The 20,707-nt window shown below is 37.9% G+C and overlaps 1 protein-coding gene across 3 annotated transcripts in view; it reads right to left on the bottom strand.

Annotated features, from left to right (window-relative positions):
- Positions 1 to 20,707, bottom strand: part of FAF1 (Fas associated factor 1) — a 527,970-nt gene that overhangs the window by 414,781 nt on the left and 92,482 nt on the right. The gene's annotated exons all lie outside the window — the stretch shown is intronic.

Below are 20,707 nucleotides of genomic sequence, written 5' to 3'. Positions count from 1 at the left end.
TGTGTGTGTGTGTGTGTGTGTGTGTGTGTGTGTGTGTGTGTGTGTGTTGTTTTATATGTCATTAAAAATGCTAAACCAGGTATTTTATACAGTAACACACCGTTGTATTTGTCTGATTATTTCCTCATGATTAGGCTCATTTAAATATTTTGGCAAGAATACTACAAAGGTGATGTTTTTCTTTATGAAATTTATAACATATTACATGTACTGATTTTAATGTGGAACCTATGTGTTCTAAAAAACTACTCAAATAACTTCCATTATGTAAGTTCAAAGGCAACACCTGAAGCATAATTCTATGATCCAACACTTATCAATAACAATTCGTCTCTAATACATACCCAATCCATAAACTCAATTCAACCATCATCTTTATGAAAATAGTAGAAAACACAGTTTTCTTTATACTAAGTGCCCTTTAAAACCATGAAGGCTCAGTCGCTTAAGCAACCGACTCTTGGTTTTGGGTCAGGTCATCATCTCACGGCTTCATGGGTTTGAGCCCCACAATGGGGCTCTGCGCTTGGGATTCTCTCTCCTCTCTCAATCAACTCGCACTGTCTCTCTCTCAAAATGAATAAATAAACTTAAAAAAAAGATTTTTTTATGGGCCCCTGGGTGGCTCAGTTAAGTGTCTGACTCTCGGTTTCGGCTCAGGATATGATCTCATGGTTTTGTGGGTTTAGCCCCACATCAAGCTCTGTGCTGACAGTGCAGAGCCTATTTGGGATTCTCTCTCTTCTCCCTGTCTCTCTGCCCCTCCCCTGTTCATATTGTCTGTGTCTCTAAGAAAATAAATGACATTTAAAAAAAAATTTTATAATAAATAAAACCATAAAGTACCTCCCACCACCACACCCAAAAAATCAAATTATAACATGCTCAACTCTGCAAACATTCTTTTTTTTTTCCTCCTGCAAACATTCTTTGGTGTAGTACAACAGGATGATTTTACAGACTGAACCACAGGGCTAAACCATGCAAACAGCATCAGATGGGAGATGTTTCCTTTTTTTTTTTTTTTTTTCCCAAAAAAAAGTGAAAAATCTGTAACTAACATTCAACAACTGATATCTTTCAAAGCTCTCAATTGGTAAGAAAATTTTATGCTGAAAAGCCCATGTAACCACAGAAAGCTATAGTATAAACGTGTAAATTGGCATGTGTAGGGTGGTAACTAGAAATAAAAATTATTTTGGAATCTCTCCAAAAAATATATGTGACAATCAATTGCTACCATAAATGCTACCGGTTTTGCAAATATAAACATTCTGAAAATCATAATTTTTTCTCAGAGTGATATATACAAAGGATTTCATTTCATTTTGAAAATTCCTTAAATGTGATAACTATAAATAATATATCACTATTACTATTAATTAATAATAATTTTCAAAGTCATAACAATAAAAGTACCTAAATCAAACTTAAAACACAAACCAATCTTTCAGATAGTAAAGTTGGAAGCTGAAGATAAGTTCTCAGTATTCACCATTAAGGTATAAACCACTGAAATAAATGTTCATTATTAAAATACTAGGGGGAATATATTTAACTAACTTAGCTCTACTAATAGGTACTCCTAAGACCTCAGTTCCTTTCTTGATGTGCTCAGAGCACAAAGAACTCTCTATAGCAAGGAGCTGAAAGGTTTGTTTGTTTGTTCACAAAATGGAATATACATTTATTAGCCTGTTCCTTGCTCACTGACTGCACAATTTTTGTTGGCACTATGCAAGAAAAACAGGAAGAAGGGAGTTCATTTCTGTGGTACCTAAATTTCTATTATTATTTTATAAACAAAAACAATAAAAATCAAGTGGCTGTGTATTCATAAAACACATTTGCTTACATTAGTTTATATTGGTGAAACCAACACCAAGCAAATGGCCACTACAGGACAGCCAGCCACAGACTCCAAGTTCACATACTCGCAAACATTCAATATACACAAAACTTTCTGGTATACAGGAAGTCTGGTATTTATAGACTTGAGTCTTGTTTCATGTTTATACAAATTACTTTATCTCTAGGTGTTTTATTCAACCAGAATTTTATAAGGCCTTTATCACTAAAAGAGGTCAGCAAATACGTATAAGCAATGGAGAAATGGCCTAAATATCGTTGATCTGATTTTGATAATCCCAGCATCTTATGCTTTCACAGAAAGGAAGAGTGGGGTGTCCTAAGGATGCTAATTACCTGTCAAGTCCTTCTAACAACTACTTCCAGATGGCTACTAACCTGTTTATTCCTCAATACCAGTAGATAATTTGACAAAACCAGCAGTTTTAAAAAGAGGGTGCGGGGGGGTATCCGAACATGTTCTGCTGAAAACAAGTACATTACAAATCAGATTCTACGACAGCCATCCCAACATATTGAAAACAGGCAAAAAAAAAAAAAAAAAAAAAAAAAAAAAAAAAAACATGTAATTTTTAAATGAAAGCTTATCATGTCAAAATTAATCTACCTGAAGACATAAAAAGCCTAGATCCTGATTCCCTATACTTCAGCACTATGAACAAACCCATTCCTCAAAGCCAGAATAGAACACTTCTGTAAGTTTAATTCATTTTCAATAAGAGTGATAAGGTAATTTAATGAGGAAGGAATAATCTTTTCAAAAATGATAATGGAAGAACTGGATATCCACTTGGCAAAAAAAAATAAAAAGAATTTCAAATCTAAACTCACACCATACACCAAAATTTCCTCAAAATGTTAACATAAAAGCTAAAACACAGAAGAAAAATCTATGTGATCTGTGTAAGGCAAGAATTTCCTAGACAGGACATAAGAGCATGAACAATAGTTCATAAACTGAACATCAAAATTAAAGTCCTCTGTTTTTCAAAAGACACCATTAAGAATATGAAATGGTGAGCAATATACTGGAAGAAAATATCTACGGTAAATGTATCTGACAAAGGACTAGTATATTTATACATGTAATGAATACATAAAGAACTCATAATTCAGTAAAATAATCAATCCAAATATAACACAAAAGACCTGAATAGATATATCATTGAAGAATATAAATAAATGGCCTATAAACACATAAAGAAGATTAAAAAGGAATCTTTTTGTGATAATGGGAATATTCTATACACTGAAGCAGGTATTAGTTATATAGGTGTATAGAATTGCCAAAATTCTTCGGACTATATGTTTAAGATCTGTACATTTCACTTTATAAAAATTATAGCTAATAAAGATATTCCATAATACCTAGTGTTAGCAAAGATAAACTTTGTTATCTCTAAATTGATACATTTCTCAAGTGCAACCAGGCAATTCATATCAAATTTGAGCAATTTCACTTATAGGAATATTTTCCAAGCAAACTGTCAGACAGTAAATAGAAAGGTATTTACTGCATCGCTATTTTGTTTACAACAAAGAAAAATTAAGAAAGGCCTAAGTGTATTCCAATAGAGAATTAATCAAATTATGGTACATCCTATAATGTAATACTACTCAGTCAATAAGAAATTATAACAGGGGTGCCTGGGTGGCTCAGTCAGTTAAGCATCCAGCTTTGGCTCGGGTCATGATCTCGAGGTTCATGAGTTCGAGCCCCACGTTGGGCTCTGTGCTGACAACTCAGAGCCTGGAGCCTGCTACGGATTCTGTCTCCCTTTCTCTCTGCCCATCCCCCCACCCTCGCACTCTGTCTCTGTCTCTCAAAAATGAATAAATGTTTTTAAAAAAAATTTTTTAAGAAATTATAACATGGGCTATTGATGTAAATTGGTACTGATACTATGTATTACTGAAACTAAAAATCCCTCCAGACCCAGCCCCTTGGTGCATGGGATGTCATACTTTGACAAAAATAATTGTGAACATGAACTATGAGAGTGATAACTATAACCTTACATCTAAACTACAACATTAGCGTAGCCCAAAGATCTGAGGCAGCAATGGCTCCACTGCAGATCTAAAAGAATAAGCCTCAAAACAAAACATGATAATAAATGACAAAGACCTGTGATAATAGACTGAATCCAGAATCCCCCTGAAAATATATGTAAAATATTATCTTTAACTTTTATGCATTTTTCTCTCATCTATAGATTTCAAAAGATTTGAAGGCATTTGTGATGCAAAATAGCTTTAAAAAATTATATATATGCACACGTGCTTATACATAAGCATAGAAGAAAGGGAAAAAAAAAGACTACACAAAAATATACGAAAATATCAACAAAAGTTGTAGTGTAAGATTATAAGTGACCTTGTAACATGCTTTTATGTAGTTTTCTCCCTTGTAACATGCTTTTATGTAGTTTTCAATTTTTTCAATAATATCAATGTACTGTTCATGAATCAAAACATAATTATATTTTTAAAATAAAATTAATCACAAGAAACAGGCTAAACCTAGCTATGTTTTGTATTTGTTTGTCTTTACAGTTTTAGTAAAATGTAAGATAAGATAAGTACTCTAGGTCTTTGACTAACAAAGAAAGAGAAAAAGATATGAAGTTAATGGAAAAGCAGCATTTTGAATTAGCCAATCAATATGATAAGAGACAGAAATAGTTGGAGAGAATGTCAGATAGTAAAATATTTTTTAAAAAGAAGTTATTAAGGTCAGAAGAAAAACCCAGCTATACAACATAACATTTTAAGGAGATCAATCAAAAGTGTGGGTTGAGGGGCGCCTGGGTGTCTCAGTCGGTTTGCTTGGGCATGTTTCTTGAGTTCGAGCCCCACATCGGGCTCTGTGCTGACAGCTCGGAGCCTGGAGCCTGCTTCGGATTCTGTGTCTCCCTCTCTCTCTGCCCCTCCTATGCTCATGCTCTGTCTCTGTCTCTCAAAAATAAATAAAAAGATTAAAAAAAAAATTTTTTTTAAGTGTGGGTTGAATGAATTAATGATTTCAAAACATTTTGGCCATTAGTTTGTTTCCTGCATTCCATCAAACTTTCATACCAATTGTTAAGCAATATCTAAGTTATGGACTACTATACTTTCTGACTAACTAGAATGCTGGATCATTACATTTCCAGACTAAGTAAGAGATTTGGACTCTGTTTTACTTCCTGACTGACTGGGAATGCAAAGGCCTCATTATACTTTCTAACTTACTTGGAATTTTGGACTTAATTTTATTTATAGACCAAAAGATCCTGTTATACTTGATGTAAGTGTATCAAGTCTTGTCCACTAGATAGTACTGAGTCCAGATATACTAACTGCAAAAATCTCATTATACTCATTCAGAGTATTTAACTCCTTCCCACTGACCAGAACCAATAATTTCATTCTGATGTAAAACTCTAGATTTTGAGCTCCTAGATCAAGACAGTCCAAATGGTGAAAGACACAAAAAGAACTGAAGGTCTGGGTAATGATTTCTTCAGAACAGCAATGAGGTTTTACAGAGCTTGTCATTAGAGGTCTACTGTAAGAGAACACTACTTTGTAACCCAAACCAATACAATTTTATATCACTCTTAAGCATGTATTTAAATGTTTCATACACTGAGAAAATCATTTTTGGATTCTGAGTTACCAAAGTGAAATGTTCTTAATACACCCAAAATACTCACCCATGGGGTCCTATAAAATCAGGTCCTTATCTCTTGATCTGACTTATAGCATTCTCTCTCTTTTGCTCATGGTACTCTGACCACATCAGACTTTGTTTCTCTTCTTCAAACACATGTTGACCCTCACCTCAGGGCCTTCACACTTGCTCTCTTCTCTGTCTGTATGCTTTTTCCTCAAATCTTTCCCGGTTGGCTCCTCATTCGAATTAAGAAGTGAAGGCGATACATTCATTTTGGAATTATATATTAGCATTATAGAATACTATGGCAAGTGCTGGAAACAGAGATGTTACCACTGCCAGTGATCTCTGTCTAAAACCAAAAATCTATATTTGCTACTTAAACATACTAGTGATCACAACTCATTTTATTTTTTTATACATATTATACTTTATTTTTTCAATATATGAAATTTATTGTCAAATTGATTTCCATACAACACCCAGTGCCATCCCAAAAGATGCCCTCCTCAATACCCATCACCCACCCTCCCCTCCCTCCCAACCCCCATCAACCCTCAGTTTGTTCTCAGTTTTTAAGAGTCTCTTATGCTTTGCCTCTCTCCCACTCTAACCTCTTTTTTGTTGTTGTTTTTTCCTTCCCCTCCCCCATGGGTTTCTGTTACGTTTCTCAGGATCCACATAAGAGTGAAACCATATGGTATCTGTCTTTCTCTGTATGGCTTATTTCACTTAGCATCACACTATCCAGCTCCATCCATGTTGCTACAAAAGGCCATCTTTCATTCTTTCTCATTGCCACGTAGTATTCCATTGTGTATATAAAACACAATGTCTTTATCCATTTGTCAGTTGATGGACATTTAGGCTCTTTCCATCATTTGGCTATTGTTGAGAGTGCTGCTATAAACATTGGGGTACAAGTGCCCCTATGCATCAGCACTCCTGTCTCCCTTGGGTAAATTCCTAGCAGTACTACTGCTGGGTCATAGGGTAGGTCTATTTTTAATTTTTTGAGGAACCTCCACACTGTTTTCCAGAGTGGCTGCACCAATTTGCATTCCCACCAACAGTGCAAGAGGGTTCCTGTTTCTCCACATCCTCTCCAGCATCTATAGTCTCCTGATTTGTTCATTTTGGCCACTCTGACTGGCGTCAGGTGATATCTGAGTGTGGCTTTGATTTGTATTTCCCTGATGAGGAGCAACGTTGAGCATCTTTTCATGTGCCTGTTGGCCATCCGGATGTCTTCTTTAGAGAAGTGTCTATTCATGTTTTCTGCCCATTTCTTCACTGGGTTATTTGTTTTTCGGGTGTGGAGTTTGGTGAGCTCGTTATGGATTTTGGATACTAGCCCTCTGTCCGATATGTCATTTGCAAATATCGTTTCCCATTCCGTTGGTTGCCTGTTAGTTTTGTTGATTGTTTCCTTTGCTGTGCAGAAGCTTTTTATCTTTATAAGGTCCCAGTAGTTCATTTTTGCTTTCATTCCCTTGCCTTTAGGGATGTGTCAAATAAGAAATTGCTACGGCTTAGGTCAGAGAGGTCTTTTCCTGCTTTCTCCTCTAGGGTTTTGATGGTTTCCTATCTCGCATTCAGGTCCTTTATCCATTTTGAGTTTATTTTTGTGAATGGTGTGAGAAAATGGTCTAGTTTCAATCTTCTGCATGTTGCTGTCCAGTTCTCCCAGCACCATTTGTTAAAGAGACTGTCTTTTTTCCATTGGATGTTCTTTCCTGCTTTGTCAAAGATTAGTTGGCCATAAGTTTGTGGGTCTAGTTCTGGGGTGTCTATTCTATTCCATTGGTCTATGTGTCTGTTTTTGTGCCAATACCATGCTGTCTTGATGATTACAGCTTTGTAGTAGAGGCTAAAGTATGGGATTGTGATGCCTCCTGCTTTGGTCTTCTTCTTCAAAATTACTTTGGCTATTCGGGGCCTTTTGTGGTTCCATATGAATTTTAGGATTGATTGTTCTAGCTTCAAGAAGAATGCTGGTGCAATTTTGATTGGGATTGCATTGAATGTGTAGATAGCTTTGGGTAGTATTGACATTTTGACAATATTTATTCTTCCAATCCATGAGCATAGAATGTTTTTCCATTTCTTTATATCTTCTTCAATTTCCTGCATAAGCTTTCTATAGTTTTCAGCATACAGATCTTTTACATCTTTGGTTAGATTTATCCCTATGTATTTTATGCTTGGTGCAATTGTGAATGGAATGAGTTTCTTTATTTGTCTTTCTGTTGCTTCATTATTAGTGTATAAGAATGCAACTGATTTCTGTACATTGCTTTTGTATCCTGCGACTTTGTTGAATTCATGTACCAGTTCTAGCAGACTTTTGGTGGAGTCTACCGGATCTTCCATGTATAATATCATATCATCTGCAAAAACTGAAAGCTTAACTTCATCTTTGCCAATTTTGATGCCTTTGATTTCCTTTTGTTGTCTGATTGCTGATGCTAGAACTTCCAACACTATGTTAAACAACAGCGGTGAGAGTGGACATCCCTGTTGTGTTCCTGATCTCAGGGAAAAAGCTCTCAGTTTTTCCCCATTGAGGATGATGTTATCAAAACCCTAGAGGAGAAAGCAGGAAAAGACCTCTCTGACCTCAGGCGTAGCAATTTCTTACTTGACACATCCCCAAAGGCAAAGGAATTAAAAGCAAAAATGAACTACTGGGACCTTATAAAGATAAAAAGCTTCTGCACAGCAAAGGAAACAATCAACAAAACTAAAAGGCAACCAACGGAATGGGAAACAATATTTGCAAATGACATATCAGACAAAGGGCTAGTATCCAAAATCTATAAAGAGCTCACCAAACTCCACACGTGAAAAACAAATAACCCAGTGAAGAAATGGGCAGAAAACATGAACAGACACTTCTCTAAAGAAGACATCCGGATGGCCAACAGGCACATGAAAAGATGCTCAATGTTGCTCCTCACCAGGGAAATACAAATCAAAACCACGCTCAGATGTCACCTCACGCCAGTCAGAGTGGCCAAAATGAGCAAATCAGGAGACTATAGATGCTGGCGAGGATGTGGAGAAACAGGAACCCTCTTGCACTGTTGGTGGGAATGCAAACTGGTGCAGCCGCTCTGGGAAACAGTGTGGAGGTTCCTCAAAAAATTAAAAACAGACCTACCCTATGTCCCAGCAGTAGTACTGCTACGAATTTACCCAAGTGACACAGGAGTGCTGATGCATAGGGGCACTTGTACCCCAATGTTTATAGCAGCACTCTCAACAATAGCCAAATGATGGAAAGAGCCTAAATGTCCATCAACTGACGAATGGATAAAGACATTGTGTTTTATATACACAATGGAGTACTACGTGGCAATGAGAAAGAACAAAATATGGCCCTTTGTAGCAACGTGGATGGAACTGGAGAGTGTGATGTTAAGTGAAATAAGCCATACAGAGAAAGACAGATACCATATGGTTTCACTCTTACGTGGATCCTGAGAAACTTAACAGAAACCCATGGGGGAGGGGAAGGAAAAAACAACAACAAAAAAGAGGTTAGAGTGGGAGAGAGCCAAAGCATAAGAGACTCTTAAAAACTGAGAACAAACTGAGGGTTGATGGGGATTGGGAGGGAGGGGAGGGTGGGTGATGGGTATTGAGGAGGGCACCTTTTGGGATGAGCACTGGGTGTTGTATGGAAACCAATATGACAATAAACTTCATATATTGAAAAAAATAAAAAAAATAAAAAATAAAAAAAATTTTAAAAAAAGAGGATGATGTTAGCTCACAACTCATTTTAAAGACACACTGAAATAAATTTGGCTACAATGAGACATATATGTCTATTGTAGATATTCAGAAGCAATTATATCACTTTTTTCTGCTAAATCTAAACATGATCCTATCAACATTAACACACTTTTTGAGGTATACATTATCAATTGCCTTTGCACACAGTGAAAAAAAAAAGTTGGCTTACATCTTAAAACAGTTTGCCATCTTTAATATAGTGGAATATGAATCTAGAGTCAGGAGGCCTGGACTTCAAGTTTTGGCCCCGCAGTATTGTCAATGTAATGATGGAAAAACAACAACAACAACAACAACAACAACAACAACAACAACAACAAAGAAATTAGGAAAAGTGGATACAAAGGATCTGAAAGCCAGAGTAAAGGTGGCAGGACCCATGAATTTATAGATCCTATGTGCTTGAAGGATTGTGCAAGTCAGGTTGTTAAAGGATAGGAAGAGGAATACTTGAAATTAAGATTATGAGAGAGGTGGCAGTGACTGGTAATGAAAAGGCTAAGGTCAGGCACCTGGGTGGCTCAGTTGGTTGAGTACCTGACTCTTGATTTTGGCTCAAGCCATGATGAGCGTGGAGCCTGCTTAAGATTCTCATTCTCATTCTCTCTCTCTCCCTCTCTCCCTCTCCCCTCCCTTCCCCTCTCCCCAGCTCTCTCACTCTCTAAAAGAGAAAGAAAGAAAGAAAGAAAGAAAGAAAGAAAGAAAGAAAGAAAGAAAGAAAGAAAAAAGGAAGAGAAAGAGAAGAAGAAAAGAAAAAAGGCAAAGATCAAGATTTTAACAGAGGGTGCCTGTGGCAGATAAATGTTTAACAGGCTGGAAGGAAAGATTTGAAATGCCAAGGGATGGCATTCCAAATGAAGAATTTAATAAGAAAAAAAGATACAGTTATATAAAATTTGATGGAATTCTGGACTTCATTTTATTTACTGACCAAAAGATCCTGTTATACTTTGTGTAAGTGTATCAAGTCTTGTCCCCCAAATAGGAGTACTGGGTCCAGTCAACAGTGGGTGCCTAACTATCTGCCATCCAATATTTCCATCTGTGTTATTTATCAATTTATTGACTCTCAGGTCTGAATGCACACTTTAATTATGACAAAAGAAAAAAAAAAAAGAATTCCTTAACGTCTCTCTTTAAAGTGAGCACAATGTCTTCTCAGTAGAGAGGATACTGGAAGGACACTGCAGAGGAAAAAGTCTCTCTCCTGTAGGTTCCAGCTGCAGCACAGATGCTGGCAATGTGGGTGGGAAGTGAGGACACTCAATGGAGTTCTACCTCAGTCATGGGCCCAGAACATAGTCCATCTACAACTATGCGGTCTTGGGTTAGTGATAATCTTTTCATGGTCTTCTCCATGGGAAAACTCTCCAAAGGTTTTCTGCCCTCTAACTAGTGCCCTGACTCCTTCTTGCAAGCCGCTCTGCACAGCCACCTGTGGCCAGAGGGTTCACACCACGTTGCTGCTCCTTCTACAAGTCCCCCATCCTCTACACTCAGCTTGCCTGTGCCCAGAGGATTCCCAACTCTGAGCAAGCACACTGCACACCCACACTACTGATTGTTGATTTACTCCCCCATCTGCCACCAGAGGGTGCCAATTACTTACCCAATGACTACAAACCAGTTCAGGTCTAGCCAGTGAACTTCTCTCCAGTTCAATGAGCTGAACTGCTTCTCCAAAAAGGTATGAATACGTCCTAAGTTTGTCCTTTCTTAGGTACTCTCTATTAGCCCTAGGGTACAGTATAGATTTTTCTCATATTTTATACTTACTCCTTTATCATAGTTAATAATTCACTGCATTAAATGTCACTTCTTTAACCCACTGTGGGGTTTCTGTATCCTGATTGAAGCTAAACTGTTGCACAATCCAAAACAATACTAAACAACAAAGGGGATCTAAAGCAAAACAAAAATCATGACTTCATCATGACTTCCAGAAAGAGAATACTGAAACTTCAAGATAATTGAATAAAAAGAGGAAAATTACCAATTCCCAGAGCATGGTCTCTCATATTCCTGGTCCCGCTGCTCCCCCACAACACAGTCTCACAAAACTGAGGGGAATACAGAAGAGGGAAGCTAGAGAAGTAGACTACAAACTGCTCTTAAACTATTGCCTAAGACCATAAGTTCTGTCTAAAAACATTAAAAAGGTACAAACAGATAAGCACAAAGATTACAGGAAAGGAACTTATAAAGGTACAATTTATAAGGGCAGGCATGATTACAAGGCAGTCTAAGAAACACATAGCTACTGTGGAGAAAAAGCGAAAGGAAAGTGAAAGGCTCCCTTTGACAGTCAAGTGGTAAAGGTGAAAAGAAGCAAAACGGGAAAATTTTGTGTTTTATAAGACAAAAGAGAGCCATGAAATCAAAGCAGCACTCATTACTATTTACTACCCTTCAACTCCCCCCACACACTGAAACAGACCGACCAAAAAAAAAAAAAACTGGCTTAAGGTATCTGAATTTTGCTAAACTGACAGAAGAGGGCGCCATTAAATAAAAATACTGTGATCCACACCATTACCATAAAAATGAACATGAATATACAAAGACAAATCAACAAATATTTAAGAGCTATTGCAAAAAACATCACGAAATGAAATTCCATACATATCTACTGAGGGAAATTCCTTACAAAAAACAACCATTAAGCAGGAAAAAGCTATAAATCAATACTCCAAACAATATATTTAAATGTACTTAAATAAGCATTTGGGGAAAAACCACCTTGAATCAGAAAAGTTGAAAAACTATGAACAACCACCACAAGATCAGGGAGAAAGGAAAGTTGATGGTACTCAGGAAAAGGAAAAGAAGAAAAAAAAAAAAAAAACACAAGATATTCTCACAAATAAAGAATAAGTCACAAGGTACCCAGAGGAAAACAGATGCTAACAAAATTTAATGACGGGCATTGAAGAAAGGCAGGAAAACAACCAAGAGAATGAAAATAACATAATGAAAAAAAAAAAAGAGATCAGAGAGAAAATAGTGAAAGTAGAAGAGAGATAAAGTAATAATAGTCATATTGCCTAGTTCCTATAACAGAAAACAATGGAACAGAACTAAAATTTAAAACTATATCATATTGCCTTGTTCCTATAACAGAAAACAATGGAACAGAACTAAAATTTAAAACTATAATCTAAGAAAGTTTTCTAGAAATACAAAAAGACATGACTGTGTATGTGCTGAATAAGTTCACTGGAGACCTGGGGAACACTAACTCAGAATGACCAACTCGGAGACATATCTTACTAAAACTACTAAATTTCAAATATAAAGAAAAATCCTCACAGCCTCCAAGCAAATATCAATAACTTACAAAGGCAAAAGAGTAAGACTACCATCAGTTTCAAAACCAATATATAAAGCAAGACAGTGAAGCAGCAGGTTTTTATAAATGCAAAGAACATATGAACCAAAGATTTTATACGCAGCCAAACTTCAAATATAGGATAACAGAAAAAACAAAAAATTCAACATATAAGAACTTAGGGAATTCTGCAGTATTTAGCCCTTCTTGAGAAATACACTAGACAAAGATCTTCATCCAACCAACTGATGACTAAGAAAAATTTAGTGCAAGGATCAATGATAAATATTTTAAGAATATATAAATATATAGGGAACCTGGGTGGCTCAGTTGGTTAAGTGTCTGATTTCGGCTCCAGTCATGATTTTGTGGTTTCTGAATTCAAGTCCCACATCAGGCTCTCTGCTGTCAGTGCGGAGCCTGCTTCAGATCCTCTGTCTCTTTTTCTACCCCTCCCTGCTTGTGCTCTCTCTCTCAAAAATAAACATTTTTTTAAAAGAATATATAAATATACACCACTACACACTGTATCGGAAATGAAATCGGGAAGATGGCAGCATAGGAGGACGCTGGGCTTTACCACATCCTGCTGATCCTTAGATTCCACCCACATCTGCCTAATTTACCCTGACAACCACCAGAAATCTAGCAGAACGGACTCTCTGGAGCCAAGCTTGGAGGAGAAACCCATGGAGGAGGGTAGGAAGGGCGGAGAGGTGGTGCCCGCTACACGGAGTGGCGGGAGGGAGCCGGGGCAGTGGAGGGGCAGCCAGCCAACCTGGCAAGACAGAGTCCCCGAGTCTGGCTTGCAAAAGCGGAGGGGCCAGACAGAGCATGTTCTGACAGCCAGTGGGACTTAACATCTGGAATGTTTTATGTCAACAGCTCTATTCGGAGAGCGGGAGGGAGAGTTGTTGAGCCCCAGAGGACAGAGCTCAGCTTGGTGGGAAACAAAGGCGATGGGAAGCGCCATCTCCCTCACCCATCCCCCAGCCAAAATCCCAAAGAGAGTCACTTCCCCTCACGGAACTTGTTTGCACCGAGCAAACACAAAACGCTGTGCTTCTGCGGATCCATGCCTCCAACGGGTCAGCCTCCATCCCAGTGCCGCAGGGCCCCTCCCGAAGCGGACCACCGAAGGAAAAGCCAACTTAGCCTGGCCCTCCGGCCCCTGTGCACCTTGCAGATCCACCCCGCCTAATACGCCAGATCCCATCGAAGCAGCACCACAAGCCTGGCAGTGTGCAAGCAGCCCAGACAGAGGCCACACCACTCCACAGTGAGTCCTGCCCTTGGGAGAGGGGAAGATAAGGTACACACCAGTCTGACTGTGGCCCCAGCAGCGGGCTGGGGGCAGACATCAGGTCTGACTGCGCCCCGCCCACCAACGCAAGTTACTCCAGACAGCACAGAGGAAGAGCCCTGCGGTTCCCTGCCACGCCAGGGACTATCCAAAATGACGAAATGGAGGAATTCTCCTCAAAAGAAACTCCAGGAAGTAGCGACAGCTAACGATCTGATCAAAAACGATTTAAGCAATATAGCAGAAAATGAATTTAAACTAATAGTCAGAAAATTAATCGCTGGGCTTGAAAAAAGTATAGAGGACAGCAGAGAATCTATTACTACAGAGATCAAGGGACTAAGAAACAGTCAGGAGGAGCTAAAAAATGCTATAAATGAGCTGCAAAATAAAATGGAGGTGGCCACAGCTCGGACTGAAGAGGCAGAGGAGAGAATAGGTGAATTAGAAGATAAAATTATGGAAAAAGAAGAAGCTGAGAAAAAGAGATATAAAAAAATTCAGGAGGATGAGGAGAGACTTAGAGAGCTAAGTGACATAATTAAACGAAATAATGTACATAATTGGATAACTGTACATAACTGGGATTCCAGAGGAGGAGGAGAGAGGGAAAGCTGCTGAAGGTGTACTGGAAGAAATCATAGCTGAGAACTTCCCTAAACTGGGGAAGGAAAAAGGCACTGAAATCCAAGAGGCACAGAGAACTCCCTTCAGACGTAACTTGAATCAATCTTCTGCACGACATATCATAGTAAAACTGGCAAAATACAAGGATAAAGAGAGAATTCTAAAGCAGCTAGGGATAAACGTGCTCTAACATATAAAGGGAGATCGATAAGACTAGTGACAGATCTGTCTACTGACTCTTGGCAGGCCAGAAAGGAATGGCAGGAAATCTTCAATGTGATGAAAAGAAAAAATATGCAGCCGAGAATCCTTTATCCAGCAAGTCTGTCATTTAGAATAGAAGGAGAGATAAAGGTCTTCCCAAACAAAACAAAAACTAAAGGAATTCATCATCACTAAACCAGCCCTACAAGAGATCCTAAGGGGGATCCTGTGAGACAAAGGACCAGAGACATCACTGCAAGCATGAAACCTACACACATCACAATGACTGTAAACCCCTATCTTTCTATGATAACACTGAATGTAAATGGACTAAATGCGCCAACCAAAAGACATAGGGTATCAGAATGGATAAAAAAACAAGACCCATCTATTTGCGGTCTACAAGAGACTCATTTTAGACCTGAGGACACCTTCAGATTGAAAGTGAGGGGATGGAGAACTATTTATCATGCTACTCGAAGTCAAAAGAAAGCTGGAATAGCCATACTTATATCAGACAAACTAGACTTCAAATTAAAATGTGTAACAAGTGATGAAGAGGGGCATTATATAATCATTACAGGGTCTATCCATCAGGAAGAGCTAACAGTTATAAATGTCTATGCACCAAATACGGGAGCCCCCAAATATATAAAACAATTACAAACATAAGCAACCTTATTGATAAGAATGTGGTAATTGCGGGGGACTTTAATACTCCACTTTCAACATTGGACAGATCATCCAGACATAGGATCAATAAAGAAACAAGGGCCCTGAATGATACATTGGATCAGATGGACTCGATAGATATATTTAGAACTCTGCATCCCAAAGCAACAGAATATACTTTCTTCTCGAGTGCACATGGAACATTCTCCAAGATAGATCACATACTGGGTCACAAAACAGCCCTTCATAAGTATACAAGAATTGAGATCATACCATGCATACTTTCAGACCACAATCCGATAAAACTTCAAATCAACCACAAGAAAAAGTCTGGAAAACCTCCAAAAGCATGGAGGTTAAAGAACACCCTACTAACGAATGAATGGGCCAACCAGGCAATTAGAGAAGAAATTAAAAAATATACGGAAATAAATGAAAATGAAAATACAACAATCCAAATGCTTTGGGATGCAGCAAAGGCAGTCCTGAGAGGAAAAAACATTGCAATCCAGGCTTATCTCAAGAAACAAGAAAAATCCCAAATACAAAATCTAACAGCACACCCAAAGGAAATAGAAGCAGAACAGCAAAGACACCCCATATCCAGCAGAAGAAGAGAAACAAAGATCAGAGCAGAAACAAACAACATAGAATCTAAAAAAACTGCAGAGCAGATCAATGAAACCAAGAGCTCGTTTTTTAAAAAAATAAACAAATTTGATAAACCTCTAGCCAGGCTTCTCAAAAAGAAAAGGGAGATGACCCAAATAGATAAAATCATGAATGAAAATGGAATTATTACAACCAATCCCTCAGAAATACAAGCAATTATCAGGGAATACTATGAAAAATTATATGCCAACGAACTGGACAACCTGGAAGAAAGGGACAAATTCCTAAGCACCCACACACTTCCAAAACTCAAACAGGAAGAAATAAAAAGCTTGAACAGACCCATAACCAGCGAAGAAACTGAATCAGTTATTAAAAATCTCCCAACATATAAGAGTCCAGGACCATATGGCTTCCCAGGGAAATTCTACCAGACATTTATTTATTTATTTATTTATTTTTTAATTTTTTTTTTTTTGGGGGACAGAGAGAGACAGAGCATGAACGGGGGAGGGGCAGAGAGAGAGGGAGACACACAGAATTGGAAACAGGCTCCAGGCTCCGAGCCATCAGCCCAGAGCCTGACGCGGGGCTCGAACTCACAGACCGCGAGATCGTGACCTGGCTGAAGTCGGACGCTTAACCGACTGCGCCACCCAGGCGCCCCTCTACCAGACATTTAAAGCAGAGATAATACCTATCGTTCTCAAGCTATTCCAAAAAATTGAAAGGGAAGGAACACTTCCAGACTCATTCTATGAAGCCAGCATTGCTTTGATTCCTAAACCAGACAGAGACCCAGTAAAAAAAAGAGAACTACAGGCCAATATCCCTGATGAACATGGATGCAAAAATTCTCAGTAAGATACTAGAAAATCGAATTCAACAGCATATAAAAAGAATTATTCACCATGATCAAGTGGGATTCATTCCTGGGCTGCAGGGCTGGTTCAACATTCGCAAATCAATCAACGTGATACATCACAATAAAAGAAAAGATAAGAACCATATGATCCTGTCAAGCGATGCAGAAAAAGCACTTGACAAAATTCAGCAAACTTTCTTAATAAAAACCCTCGAGAAAGTCGGGATAGAAGGAACATACTTAAACATCATAAAAGCCACTTATGAAAAGCCCACAGCTAATATCATCCTCAATGGGGAAAAACTGACAGCTTTCCCTGAGATCAGGAAAACGACAGGGATGTCCACTCTCACCGCTGTTGTTTAACATAGCGTTGGAGGTTCTAGCATCAGCAATCAGACAACAAAAGGAAATCAAAGGCATCAAAATGGCAAAGATGAAGTTAAGCTTTCACTTTTCACAGATGACATATTATACATGGAAAACCCGACAGACTCCACCAAAAGTCTGCTAGAACTGATACATGAATTCAGCAAAGTCACAGGATACAAAATCAATGTACAGAAATCAGTTGCATTCTTATACACTAATAGTAAAGCAACAGAAAGGCAAATAAAGAAACTGATCCCATTCCCAATTGTACCAAGAATCATAAAATTCCTAGGAATAAACCTGACCAAAGATGTAAAAGATCTGTATGCTGAAAACTATAGAAAGCTCATGAAGGAAACTGAAGAAGATATAAAGAGAAATGGAAAAACATTCTATGCTCATGGATTGGAAGAATAAGTATTGTCAAAATGTCAATACTACCCAAAGCTATCTACACATTCAATGCAATCCCAGTCAAAATTGCACCAGCATTCTTCTCAAAGCTAGAACAATCAATCCTAAAATTTGTATGGAACCACAAAAGGCCCCGAATAGCCAAAGTAATTTTGAAGAAGAAGACCAAAGCAGGAGGCATCACAATCCCAGACTTTAGCCTCTACTACAAAGCTGTAATCATCAAGACAGCATGGTATTGGCACAAAAACAGACACATAGACCAATGGAATAGAATAGAAACCCCAGAACTAGACCTACCAACGTATGGCCAACTAATCTTTGACAAAGCAGGAAAGAATATCCAATGGAAAAAGGACAGTCTCTTTAACAAATGGTGCTGGGAGAACTGGACACCAACATGCAGAAGGATGAAACTCGACCACTTTCTTACACCATTCACAAAAACAAACTCAAAATGGATAAAGGACCTGAATGTGAGACAGGAAACCATCAAAATCCTAGAGAAGAAAGCAGGGAAAAACCTCTCTGACCTCAGCCGCAGCAATTTCTTACTTGACACATCCCTAAAGGCAAGGGAATGAAAAGCAAAAATGAACTATTGGGACCTCATGAAGATAAAAAGCTTCTGCACAGCAAAGGAAACAATCAACAAAACTAAAAGGCAACCAACGGAATGGGAAACGATATTTGCAAATGACATATCAGACAAAGGGCTAGTATCCAAAATCTATAAAGAGCTCACCAAACTCCACACCTGAAAAACAAATAACCTAGTGAAGAAATGCGCAGAAAACATGAATAGACACTTCTCTAAAGAAGACATCCGGATGGCCAACAGGCACATGAAAAGATGCTCAATGTCGCTCCTCATCAGGGAAATACAAATCAAAACCACACTCAGATATCACCTCACGCCAATCAGAGTGGCTAAAATGAACAAAACAGGAGACTATAGATGCTGGAGAGGATGTGGAGAAACAGGAACCCTCTTGCACTGTTGGTGGGACTGCAAACTGGTGCAGCCACTCTGGAAAACAGTGTGGAGGTTCCTCAAAAAATTAAAAATAGATCTACCCTATGACCCAGCAGTAGTACTGCTAGGAATTTACCCAAAGGATACAGGAGTGCTGATGCATAGGGGCACTTGTACCCCAATGTTTATAGCAGCACTCTCAACAATAGCCAATGATGGAAAGAGTCTAAATGTCCATCAACTGACGAATGGATAAAGAAATTGTGGTTTATATACACAATGGAATACTACGTGGCAATGAGAAAGAATGAAATATGGCCTTTTGTAGCAACATGGATGGAGCTGGATAGTGTGATGCTAAGTGAAATAAGTCATACAGAGAAGGACAGATTCCATATGTTTTCACTCCTATGTGGATCCTGAGAAACTTAACAGAAGACCATGGGGGAGGGGAAGAAAAAATAATGGTTAGAGAGGCAGGGAGCCAAAACATAAGAGATTCTTAAAAACTAAGAACAAACTGAGGGTTTATGGGGGGTGGGCAGGAGGTGTGGTTGGGTGATGGGTGTTGAGCAGGGAACCTGGTGGGATGAGCACTGGGTGTTGTAAGGAAACCCATTTGACAATAAATTTCATAATAAAAATATAAATAAATAAATAAATAAACAAACAAACAAACCAACACCACTAAAACAAAGATGGGACACAAAGTAAAAGACAAATGGACAAATGTAAGTGTTCTGAAAAAGTACAAATAACATAATTTTTTAAATACAAGAAGGAAAAGAGGAAAATAGAATAAGCCCATAGCAAAAGGTAAACTTAAGTAATACTTAAAAATTGATAAATCACATAGTAACAGACTGAAGAGAAAACATGAGACTAAAAGCATTAAAAAGAGTTCAAGTATTGGGCTGCCTGGTTGGCTCAGTCAGTTAAACATCCTACTTCAGCTCAGGTCATAATGTTGCAGTTCTGACTTCGAGCACCGCATTGGGCTTTCTGCTGTCAGCACAAATCCTGCTTTGGATCCTCTGTCCCCCTCGCTTTCTGCCTCTCCCCTGCTTGCACGCATAGTCTTTATCTCTCAAAATAGACAAACATTAAAAAAAAAAGTTCAAGTAAAAAAGTAAACACAAGAACAAACAAATAAGCCTTCTTAAATACCAATAATTTAAGAAAAATAACTGTAAATAAAAGGAATGAAAATACACCTCATAGAAAGCAAAGCAAGTACAACAAAGTATGCATAATTATAAAATATTATGACATTACTGAGATGAAACACATCAATCATATTAGTGAATATGAACTGACATAACTGTTTAAAAAAACATTTTCAATTTGGCCCATGAAAGAGGTCTCAACTGTATGTTATACATAAGACATTCATCCAAGATACAGTAACTCAAAATGACTAAAAATAAAATTTAAAAATCAAGCTAATGAAGACAAAAAGAGTAGTATATATATAGTAAATATGACAAGGTCACTTTTCTTTACAAAGGTCACTTTATAATGCTAAAAGCCACAATTCACAATGAAGATATTACTCTTAGGAATATGCATGTGTGAAATAACATAGCAGCCAACTTCATGAAAGAAAAACTAAAAGGTATTTAAAAAGACAGAAATACACTAATAATAGGAGACTAAATATAGCACTCTCAATACAAGACAGATCAAGTGGACAAAACATAAGAAAGGAGGTAGAAGATTTTATGGATATATATTAAATTCTACATTCTGATAGTAAAGAACACACCTTCTCTCAAGAGCCAATGACAAACACAAAAATCAATCATAGGTTATAAAGACACATAATTTCCATGAAGTAGAAATGTTTAAGAACAACAGTCTCTAAATCCAATACAATGGAATTAGAACTAACAAAAACAAAAAAACCAGGAAGGACCTTACATCCAGAAATTTAAAAACCGCCTACCAAACATTTATTAGAGAAAGAAAAACTCAAAACAGTGGTTTTTCAAAATAATGGCATTCGA

This window comes from Panthera uncia (assembly GCF_023721935.1).
Source record: "Panthera uncia isolate 11264 chromosome C1 unlocalized genomic scaffold, Puncia_PCG_1.0 HiC_scaffold_4, whole genome shotgun sequence".
Classification (NCBI taxonomy): domain Eukaryota; kingdom Metazoa; phylum Chordata; class Mammalia; order Carnivora; family Felidae; genus Panthera; species Panthera uncia.
Note: the sequence above shows the minus strand (reverse complement) of the source record. Positions and strands in the feature narration are given on the sequence as shown.